Here is a 9,543-nt window from a genome sequence, read left to right as displayed (position 1 = left end):
CACACACACACACACACACACACACACACACACACACACACACAAACATACCATGCTACCCCTCAGTGCTTAGAAAAGGAGTGGCTTTCCTGTCCTGTGTCACCCCATTTCTTGTGACCCTTTCTATGGTGTCTGATCATAGTGGGGTACATTGGAAGCAACCATCCACATATCTGAATCATGGCTGCTTTTCCTAGGGTTACTTCTGCTTCCTCGACTGTGGAGTCTACGGTCAGAAATGGGATGCTATGATTCCATTTTTACTTCACCTAACAGAAAGTGTGTAAGACCTTGGTTAGTGAATACTTGTTGACTGAAGGAATGTGGTAACCACATTTTGGGTCACCTCTTTCTGATCTACAGTTTTAAGCAAAGGTGACCGCAGTACTTTGGTTGGCAGAATGTGTGAATTTCTAAAAAAATAATTGTGAAAATGGTTTTTATGTTTCTTTTGTAAAACTCAGTTAATATGCTTTAACCCTATTTTCTTGAGCTTTCAGTTTAAAAAGATCAATAAGGCATACTATTTAAAAGGGCTGAAGAAGATAACTTGTTTATAGTTCATTGACTCAATTAGTAAAATTTTATATATATATATATATATATATATATATATATATATATATATACACACTATACTATATCACACTATGCTATGCTATACTATGTGTTTGTATGCATGTGTGTGTGCATATGTGTGAGTACACATGTAACTCTTGTGTTAAATTTTTCTTTGCCTGAAGAGGAAACCCTCTCTAGGTTGTGAGACCTGCTCAGGACCTATGTATTCCTATTTGTATTTTGCCTCTTTAATTTATTATGAACATGTGGTTTCAACACTGACAGTCCCTACGCGTCTCAATATAAATTTTTTTGGTTTTTGGAGAAGGGCATATCTTTACTGTCCAGATTAGTTTTCAAAGAGTCAGGTTTGGATCTAGCATGTCAAGGATGAAAAACACAGTTCTAATATTCATGATATTCATATACACATAGGCAAAGCACTTAGCACAATGCCAGGCATGTCAAAGGCTCAGCAATTGACAGTTGTATACATCGTGCCAGGGTTTCTGCTAGGCACTTTGCATACGGGTTCTCCATCATACTGGAGATGAAACATAGTCACGGGTCTCCCAGATTGATAATGTTTAGACACTGGTAGAGGGGATTTAAATCTTTTATGTAAGCTCAAGACATGTCCTTTGTCCATGGTTAAATCCAATGCACATGGGACTGAAACTGGTGGGAGAAGAGGCTGTCACTCAAGAGGCAACTTAATGACACACTCAAGAGTTACCGATCTGAGTCTACTTGGGTTTAAATCCCACCCCTTTAGGCTACCAGTTGAGTGACGAAGGGTAACTTCCTTAATAACAAGCTTCTTATGACTCATGTAGATCCTCGTATAGATGCTGCTGCTAATGACGACAAGAGTAAACCCCACCTTATAAGACAGTTGCAAGAACTGAAGTTGATGAATATAAGGAAAGATGTAATATGGTAGTATTTATGAGATATGAGCTTTGGATGTGGAGAGATGGCTCAGTCAGTAAAGTGCATCCATGCAAGCTTAAAGACCTGAGTTCAATCTCCAAATAGTATGTAAAAACATGGATATTGCAGTGCACACTTGTAATTTCAACAGTTGAGAGGCAGAGGCAGGGGGATGCTTTGGGTTTGCTGGACAACCAGCCTAGCCAGCTAATTAAGAAGCTTCTGACCAACAAGAGACCCTGTCTCAAAAAACAAACAAACAAACAAACAAACAAACAACAAAAAGAAAACCAGTGAATACCTTCTGAGGCCTGACACCCATCATAGTTCCCTGACCTCCATGTGCATGTGAACACACAAAATGAGATGAATCCCTTCCTCAGTGTCAGCTTTCCTGTCTATAGAACACAGATGTCCAATCTGCAGTGTTTTCTTAGAGTTGTTGTGAAGATCCAGATAAGACAATGGGCAGCACACTATTTTATGTCATAGAGCATCTCTAATAAAAAGGGCTACTTCCTTCTAAGCTACCATGTTACTAGTACTATTAATTGAATTGGTGTCAAATTAAATGTGATTCTCCATCTTTGGATATAGAATCACTCCACAATTTTAAATTTAGAGAAATAGTTTTCTTGTTGAGATGGAAGATCAGTGGACAACTGTTTCCAAGGCCCCTGTGACTCTTTGTATTAAAACCTAGAAACTGGGTTCCTTACTGTATATAAACTTTCCCAAAGGTTTGTGTGTACATACACACAAATAGATCTAAGCATATGATTTGAAAAGGAAGAGTTAAGCAAAAGAAAAGAACAGAGTTTCACAATTTTTCATTTTCTTACTCACAGTTTTCAGTACCTTGACAAATACAAGAAGTTGTTCTTTTGTGTTTCTCAGGGATTGCTAAAGAGATGAAGCAAGATGGGAACACAATAAGTATGCACATCAGGGCTGTCTTCTCTTATGATTTTAGCATGATGTCTAGTGTTACATAAATCCACAAAATCATAATCATGGCAGACAATTTTCAGTTATACATTTTAGATACCCATTGCTTAAATTTTTATCAAATTAAATACTTTAATCTGAAGCATGCCCGCCTTTCTCTTGTTCCCAGGACTTTGTTCTCCATGTACCTGTTAGGTCAATGATCTACTTACTTACTTGTCTGCTTTATATGACATTTGGAGTCCACAAAGATAGTAATCTAGTGTGTGTGTGTGTGTGTGTGTGTGTGTGTGTGTGTGTGTGTGTGTTAGAGATAGATAGATAGATAGATAGATAGATAGATAGATAGATAGATAGACAGACAGATAGATAGACAGACAGATAGACAGATAGATAGAGTCAGGGCCTGATTATACACATAAATAACCAAGATTTGTAGTTGAGCAGTAGTTTTCAACCCATGGGTTGTGATCCCTTTGGCAAACGTCTGTCTCTAAAATTATTTACATTATGATTCATAACAGCATCAAATTTACAATTATGAAATAGCAATGAAATCATTATGTAGCTGCGGGTCACCACGACATGAGGAACTGTATTAAAGAATTTGCATTAGGAAGCTTGAAAACCCCTGTATTAGAGGGTCAGGGCAGAGCAAATATTCAGTATGTAAATATGTAACCTCTTAGAATATGGAAAAAGGATGAATTCTGATAATGTTACTAGTTACTATTTCACATAAATATGAATAGTGGTTTCTGCCCAATTCTGCTCATAATTATTTAATTCTATGTCAATGATTTAGACAAAAACATTTGCTCAACAATCATTACGTGCCAGATAATTTGTAAAGTGCTTTTTATGCATAACCTCTGTTAAGTCTATTTAATTACTCTTACTGTAAGATAGGTCATCTATCTTGTCTAAGGACTCCCAGTACCAAGTGCCAAGCAGTCTGTTAGCCAATGTTTAAGTAGACTATGTCATTCTAACACCTTGGAAGAGAAACAAATGTCTCCAAAACCCCATCCAGGTGCCCACTCTGTCCTCTCCTGGGTCCTACAACCTTCTTCCCATCCCAGTCTTCTCCTGGGTCCTATGGCCTCCTTCCCATCCCATGAACAAGCAAGCTTATTTCACATTAGGCCCTTTCTTCATTCTCTAACCCAGGTTTTCTCTGAGGTCCTGTTCTTGTTGTCCTTTCCTGAGCTGGGGATGTATCTGAGTGGTAGAGGGTTCATGAGTATGATTCTGGTTTGATCCCAGTACCAAAAAATAAACAAACAAAACTCCAAACCAGTCAATGAAACAAAAGCTCACCTCACGGATAACTTCAGAGAAGTCTTACCTTGCCTCCAAGTGTAAGGTATCCTTCCCCTTCCCCAGTATCTCCGAAACCGCTCTTCTTAGTTTTTAAATAATGAATGAATGAGTGAATGAATGAATGAATGAATGAATGAATTTGTATTTCCCTGAGCCTAGAGTATATGAAAGTATGGCATTCTTCATTTTCTTGTTCACTCATATACCCAACCCTAGAACAGAGCCTGGTACATATAGAAGCTCAACAAATCTTAGTTGAATGATGGAATTCTTCTGATGCCAGAACCTAAGTTAATGCTCAGAGCTACCACAATAGACTCTAGTTAGGCCAACAATACAAATCATAGCAGTGTAATGTAAACACTTCTTGTATTTGCTACTTAGCCCATTCCTGTTCTTACATGGCAATTGTAAATACTCCCACTTCCTTTTTACCATCTATATTTTTCTCAAGTGAAGAAAGACTTGTCTACCCAAACTGGACTTTAGATTTTGAGTATAACATAATTTAGGAAAAAATAGTCCTTATACAAACTTATAGAAATGATAGAAGTCATTTAATTAAGTTTATGTAATATATGCATTTTATTGTTTGAATGAATTTCTTCTAATTATTTAAAAACAGAACTAAATATTTACTTGTGGGGAAGTAGTTCTTGATAAACAGTTGATAACTCATAAATTAGCACATAATTTTTAGAAGAAAAATTGTCAGTATCTATAAAAGTAGCAAGTTTCAAGTAAGAGATTCCAGTTTTTTCACTGTCTCAGCAAAGACAGATATAGGTTCAACACTGGACACTAAAGAATTTTGTGTAATAATGAGAAATTTTGTGTAATAATAATAATATCCAAATTCTATGCTCATCAATTGATTATATTTTGTTGTATTATATACATAGGATGAAATACTATGCAGTCATTATAGTTGATTAAATCAAAATACTGATCTAAAGTAGGCATATGATATAGTAAATGAGTAACTGTTTTGCAGAACACGTAACATGAATTTAATTTCTTTTGTAAAAAAGATAAAAATTACTATCTATTGTATTTATTCAAAAGCACATGGAGTAGAAGTCTGGAAGCTAAACAGTAAATTTTTAATGATTCTCTTATAGGCAGGAGACTAAATATGATGAGCATCATCATAATTTCAATCTTCATGTATTTAACAGGAAAACATGTGGAAAAATCCTTAAAGTGCTTGAGTTCAATGTCGAAACCTTACAGAGTTCTGCAGCCATGGGTTGCGGGTTTGTAGTCAGAATGGAATTGAAGGATTGAAGAAAAAGCATCAAGCTCTAGAACACATTCAGTCTGGAGGGCCCATGTTCACCTTGCTAGTGAAGAGTTTGGACCTTGGGCCAAGTAGGCATAGGAGATCTGTAATATCTGGATGACACTGGTGTGTTAACGAGCTGAGCCCACATTCGCAGCTCTACAGAAGGAGCTAAGTGTCCCAACCATCCAGCAGTGTTCAGGTGCCTGGGCACTGTGCTGGAGAAGCTGTAGTGAAGGAGTTAACACGTGCACCAGGAGGTCTGTGTCAGCTTGCTTTTCTCTCTTTGCTTCTGTTCCCTGTCTGCAATTATGACCTATAGTTCAGATGCCTATCTTCATAGTTATTTTCCTTCTCTGTATGTTTTAATGATTAGTTGGGAAGGCACTGAGGGGAATTGGAGTTGAAGGTTAGTTAGCCCAGGTTTATCCTGTGCTGTGTTGCTAATGGAAGACCAAAGATTTCACATGGTCCGGGCTGTCTATAGAGGCTCAGGTCGGTAGTCAGACTCACCCTGGCCTGACACTACACACGAACACTTCAGTGTGCTGTGCTGACTCAGGCTGCCTGTGTTCCTCTTCTGTACTTTTCAAATGAATCAGAGTCTTTCAAAGTCTCAAGACATCATCTTCTGCATTACTCTGTTCTTCTAAGCCAGCGAACTGGGTAGAGAGAACGAACATACTTGGTTTGTTGGGTTTTTAAATTTTAACTAATTAATTAATTTTATTAACAAAAATTATACCAGGGAGTTGTTCTGTTTAGAAAAGTCTGCTTAGGCCACAGACTTGGCCTCTGGATGGGCCTGGTTCTGGCAGCTTCTGTGTTCTTTTTTGGTTTTTGTTTTGTTTTTTCGAGACAGGGTTTCTCTGTATAGCCCTGGCTGTCCTGGAACTCACTTTGTAGACCAGGCTGGCCTCGAACTCAGAAATCTGCCCACCTCTGCCTCCCGAGTGCTGGGATTAAAGGTGTGCACCACCACGCCCAGCTCTGTGTTCTGATGATGTCGTAACAGTTACTTTGCTACATGGACATGTCTTAGAAAATGACAAGTTCATTACATTTTCACTCATGCTTTAGGGACAAACATGAACATGCAGAAGTAGTAAAATGTACGGCTCACTTCCAGTGGCCCAGTAGGACAATGAGTGAATAAACAAAGTCATAGCAGGAATGAATTTCAAGGCCAGAACTGTAGAACATGAAGGCTAAATCGGAGAAACTTTTCATAAAATCAGACTAACACAAGACGTGGTGAGCAGGTATTTTCAGATCCTAGACCGCTCCTTCGAATTTATTGGTCTCGATTCTATACCACAAATGTAGGCCTTAGAGTGGTAAGCAATAGGCAAGATTTGATGTGATTTACAGTGAGAGTCTATCATGTCCTGAGATGATAGATTATAAAATACCCACATGTTCACATGGTTTCTAAACTTTGTGCTTGGGGCCTGAGACTGACCACAACATTCAGCAGACATGAATATGTAATGCTGTTAGCTCTAGTTCTAAGCCCACGACTCAACGAGGCATGGGAGCGCCCCTTGTCATGGTCTTTGAAATTTTTCACTGAATGAAATTGTGCCCACCCTGATACCACTGTGCTTGAGCAAAGCCCAGCTTACCATGAGTTGGAGAACCAGGCATGGGCCGAGCTGAGTTCTCGGCCAGCCCTGGAGTTAGTACCACTTCCATCTTGCCAACCCTGTGAGCGAGGGCGTCCACTCTCCTGGTTGCTGTACCGTCTTCAATGGCCACACGTGATGAGTCAGACCTGCCTGGTCAGTGAGCAGCATAGTGAGAAGGAACCACATCTTTACACTAGTTTTTGCATGGTTTGAGGAACAACCTTGGTGTCATTCGTGTGCTGTCCCCCTCTTCTTCCTGTATTGCTCTCCTTTCTCTGAGTTATCATGTTTTCCTCTTCATGTCACCTGTATCCTGCTACTTCTGTCCCAAGCCACCCAACTGTCTCTGTATGGCTTCCTGGACTTTGCATTTCATCCATGTGGCACACTCAGATGAGAGAGGACATGACACGTTTGTCTCTCTGAATTTGGGTTACCTCACTTGAGAATCTTCTCTAGGTCCATCCATTGGTTTCATTTATACTGGTCCCTCTGACCAATTATGAATCTCTGTGTTAACCACTACCCATTGACAAAAGAATCTCTGACCAAAGTTGATAACAGTTCTATAGACATAAGCATGAATATTTTAGAAGGCACTTTGACATCATGATCATGTGGAAAATTGTTGCTTCTCCTAGTACCCATGCTCTGTCCCCTCATAAGCTTTTGACAAGGTTTGTATCAGACATAAAATCCTACAAAGCAGGCTTCATAGCCAATCGGATAGTAGTTTATTAATCTCTAACTATATGCCGCTATTGTACCTGTGGACACGTTTTGCTGGATAGGCTGGTATTGTAGCATGTAGGATCAGGTGCTGGGTAAGGCCATTGATGTTTTTCTCCCCTTGCAGCCTGCACAGCGCTCCCTGACGTTATGTAAACTAACCATTAGGACAGAGTTTCCTGTTGAGTTCTCTGTCTCCTACATCTAAAGTGAATGGTCTTCAGCAATAGGGTTTTATCACCTAGTTATGCTAAGCAGCCAAGGGCAATGACAGTAACTTGCATTGCCTCTGGGACCTGAGTCACCAGGAACTCTTGTGTCCGTGCAACAGCTGCCAATCAAGGCTAAAGTCTCATGGTTGGCCTTGGTGTTATGTTTGTTACTTAGCTCAGGGATCAATGAAGGGAGAACTGAGGGTTGAACAGCAGATGACCCTGTTCTGTCCCTGATGGAAACCATTGGACAAAGGAATATTAACTCTCAACACACATGTAGCCAGTACATTGCATGTGCAAACTCATTTGAGTTTTACATAGCGCCGGGGTATTCATATCACTATTCCAGTAAGTCCTAGATGAGGCAGCCAAGACTACATGGGTGAGATGACTACCTCAGGTTTACAAGCTTTGAGGCCACACGGCCCAGCTTTAGGGCTTGTCAGTTCCCCCATTATGTTACCAGGAGTCCAGCCCGTGTCACCATATGCAGGTTTTCTAGAAAAGCATCACAGGAGTCTAAAGGGAAAATGGGATTTCTTCCGCTTTGGGCCCTACTCTTTCTGAATCTCTGGTTATACACTGAGTCTAAGCCCTTGCAGTGTTCTGAAAGCTCAGTGCTACTGAATGATGTCATGCATCTCTAGTCTTAATGAAAACAAAAATCCAGACAGACATTACTATTTATATTTCATTGATTTAGAAACCGGATTCAAGAAAGTTACATAACTGCTTGCGGGTTTACAGTGTGTCACTCATCGACCCAGGGTTTCAATTCACCTCTGTTTTACTCCAACCCCCAGGTCATCCTACGTCATTAGATAGCTTTCCATAACAAATTGCCCTCAGTATGTGTGGAGGGATGGCTTTGAGTACCCCTGTCACATACCCAAACCTGCACATGCTCAAATACTTTGAATAAGGGCGTTAGCATTTGTATGTAACCCACATGTATCCTCATCAATGCCTTCAGCCCTCTACAGATCACTTATCGTATCGAACATATATATGTCTATTCAAGTAACTATTATGCTAACCAACAGTTGTTTCAGGACTAGTGACAGGAACAAAAGCCAGCCAAAGGCCCAGTGACGATGGGTTTTTACAAGTGTGCAAGGTTGTAGACACCGCGATCTAACGCACCTGGAGGTTAAGGCAGGAGGATATTGTGAGTTGAGGCCAGGTTGGGATATGAACTGTGTCTCAAAACCTGAGTTTAAAGAAACGGCTCAGTCTGCAGTTGGTTGCTTGAGCTGGTGTGCTGCCCCGTGAGTTTGGGGGTCAGTCATAGTTCTTCATTACCTTCCCCTTGTCGAAGCTTTGATAGAACTGTTCTCATTTTTCTCTTACTTCCTCTTTTGTCTGCACTTCCTCCTGGGTCTCTACTTCCTCTTTTGATCTTTGCTAGTGTGAGCTGCTTGCAGTCAGGGAGCGTGTGTACTAGGTGAGCAGAGTCATTCTAACAGACTGCTATGAGCAGGAGCTGGGACCCAGTGACCTTTGTTCCCTCAAGGACTTACAATTCACCATCCATCCCCATAAAGGGTCTGTCAAGAAAATGTTTAACAGATGAGGGAACAAGGTTGGCCTTGAAGATTAATTTATGTTCTATCAGTCTATGCCCATCTTGATCCATGCCAGTCCAGAAACTCTAGCTATGGTTTAAGAGACTATCCTGTTTGGTCCAGACTTCTCCAATAGACCTGAATGGTAAACTTGGTAAGCAAAGGAGCGCTCCAAAATCATGGTCAGTGTTAAAATTGGGTAAGCTAGAAGTTCTTAGTATAATGCACTGAAGCAATCCTTCCCATATATTCCCTTCCTTTCTCTTCTCTTCCCTTCCTTTCTCTTCTCTTCTCTTCCCTTCCCTTCCCTTCCCTTCCCTTCCCTTCCCTTCCCTTCCCTTCCCTTCCCTTCCCTTCCC

The 9,543-nt window shown here is 40.2% G+C and overlaps 1 protein-coding gene across 2 annotated transcripts in view; it reads left to right on the top strand.

Moving 5' to 3' along the window:
* Antxr2 (ANTXR cell adhesion molecule 2) overlaps positions 1-9,543 on the top strand; it is a 127,925-nt gene that overhangs the window by 4,093 nt on the left and 114,289 nt on the right. The window lies entirely within an intron of this gene.

This window comes from Mus pahari, chromosome 13, assembly GCF_900095145.1.
Source record: "Mus pahari chromosome 13, PAHARI_EIJ_v1.1, whole genome shotgun sequence".
NCBI lineage: Eukaryota > Metazoa > Chordata > Mammalia > Rodentia > Muridae > Mus > Mus pahari.
This window is presented reverse-complemented; position numbering and strand designations above follow the sequence as displayed.